The 1,962-nt window shown below is 32.8% G+C and overlaps 1 non-coding gene across 1 annotated transcript; it reads right to left on the reverse strand.

Moving 5' to 3' along the window:
- Positions 1 to 1,120: 1,120 nt before the first annotated feature.
- Positions 1,121 to 1,283, reverse strand: LOC122209243. Its single transcript, XR_006197523.1, has one exon. It is a non-coding gene; the product is annotated as a U1 spliceosomal RNA (small nuclear RNA).
- Between the last annotated feature and the right edge of the window lie 679 nt (positions 1,284 to 1,962).

Genomic DNA, 1,962 nt, shown 5'->3' on the forward strand with positions numbered 1-1,962 from the left:
TTGGATAAGTTCTATTTTGCTATTTTCAAGTTTACTGATTTTTTATTCTGCCATCTCAGATGTGATATTGAGCCCATTTGGTGAATATTCATTTGATTATTGTACTTTTCACTATAGAATTTTCTTTCATTTTTATTCTATTATTTTAAAAAATTTTATATTCTCTCTTTTGGTTCTTGGTTTGAGTCATCGTATTTTCCTTTAATTCATCAAAACAAATTTTTATTGAGATGATACTCACATATGTAAAGTTAACTATGATACTCACATATGTAAAATTAACTATTTTAAAATATACAATTCATTGGCATTTAGTACACTTACAGTGTTATTACAAAACATTTCATCACTCCAAAAAAAATTTTTGTACCCATTATGTGGTTGCTTCCAACCTAGTCCCTGGTAACCACCAATCTGTATTATGTTTCTATTAATTTACCTATTCTGGGAATTTCATATAAATGCAATCATATACAATATTTTGTATCTGGTTTCTTTGAGCATAATTTTTTTGAGGTTAATCCATATTATATTTCATTTCTCTTTGTGGTTGACAGATATTTCATTGTATGTATATACACACACACACACACACACACACACACACACACACACATATATATCTCACAGTTTGTTAGCCATTCATTCATTGATGGACATGTGGGTTGTTTCCACCTTTTTATTATTGTAACTATTATAACTATGACTGTGCATGTCCATGTGTTTGTTTGTGTATGTGTTTTCAATTCTTTGGAGTATACTCCTAAGAGTGGAAAATGCTGGGTCATATGGTAATTCTAGATGTAGCCTTTTGGGGAATCACCAACTATTTTCCACAGTGGCTGTACCATATTACATTACCATCAACAATGTATGAAGATTCTAATTTCTCTACATCCTTGCCAATTCTTCTTAATTTTTATGTGAAATGTGAAGTGTTACCTCATTTGCTGTTGAGTTGTAAGAGTTCTTTATATATTCTGAATGCTAGAATATTATTAGATATATGATTTGCAAATATTTTCTCCCACTTTGTAGGTTGTCTTTTTACTTTCTTCATACTCCCCTTTAATGTACAAAAATGTTTAATTTTTATGAAGTCCAATTTACCTATGTTTTCTCTGAGAGAGCGCAAATGCAGGCCCCACAACCCCAAATTATGCAGTCAAGTTTCCCACATTTGGAACAATTATAAGGGTCAGCATATCTGAAGTGCACTGGGTAAGCCTTGCCCTGGGAAAACCACCTTCCTAATCATGGAATCTCCCCTGCCAGGTGGGGGTATCTATTTATTTATTTTTTCTTTTGCTGCTCATGCCTTTGGTGTCTTATCTGAGAATTCAAGGTCATGAAGTTCAAGATCATGAAGATTTCCCCTGTGTTTTCTTCTAAGATTTTTATGGTTTTGCTCTTATTTTTAGGTTGCTGGTCCATTTTTGAGTTAATATTTGCATATGGTGTGAAACAGGTTTTTCCTTTAATTCTTGAAACATAGTGTTCTTTAATTCTTTGAACATATTTATTATAATAGCTTCTTTGAAGTCTTTGCTAAATCCAAATTCAACATCTGGGCCAACTCATCATTAGTTATAATGATTCTTATTTACTCTGAGTATAGTTCATGCTTTCCTATTTTTTGACATGTCTTGTGATCTTTTGATTGAGAACTGGACATTGTAAAAATTTATTGTAGCAACTCTGGATTGGGATTTTTATCCTGAAGGTTTTTTTCTTTAATAACTTGTCTGAACTTAATTGGTAGAATCTGTCTTCTAAGCATGTGTAGCCAGATGTACCTGCTTAGTTTTTAAATTTTTTTAATGTTTATTCATTTTTTGAGAGAGAAAGAGAGAGAGAAGAGAGGCAGAGAGAGAGGGAGACACAGAGTCTGAAGCAGGGTCCAAGCTCTGAGCTGTCAGCACAGAGCCGTATGTGGGGCTCGAACTCATGAACCACAAGATC

Source organism: Panthera leo, chromosome E2 (assembly GCF_018350215.1).
Source record: "Panthera leo isolate Ple1 chromosome E2, P.leo_Ple1_pat1.1, whole genome shotgun sequence".
Classification (NCBI taxonomy): Eukaryota; Metazoa; Chordata; class Mammalia; order Carnivora; family Felidae; genus Panthera; species Panthera leo.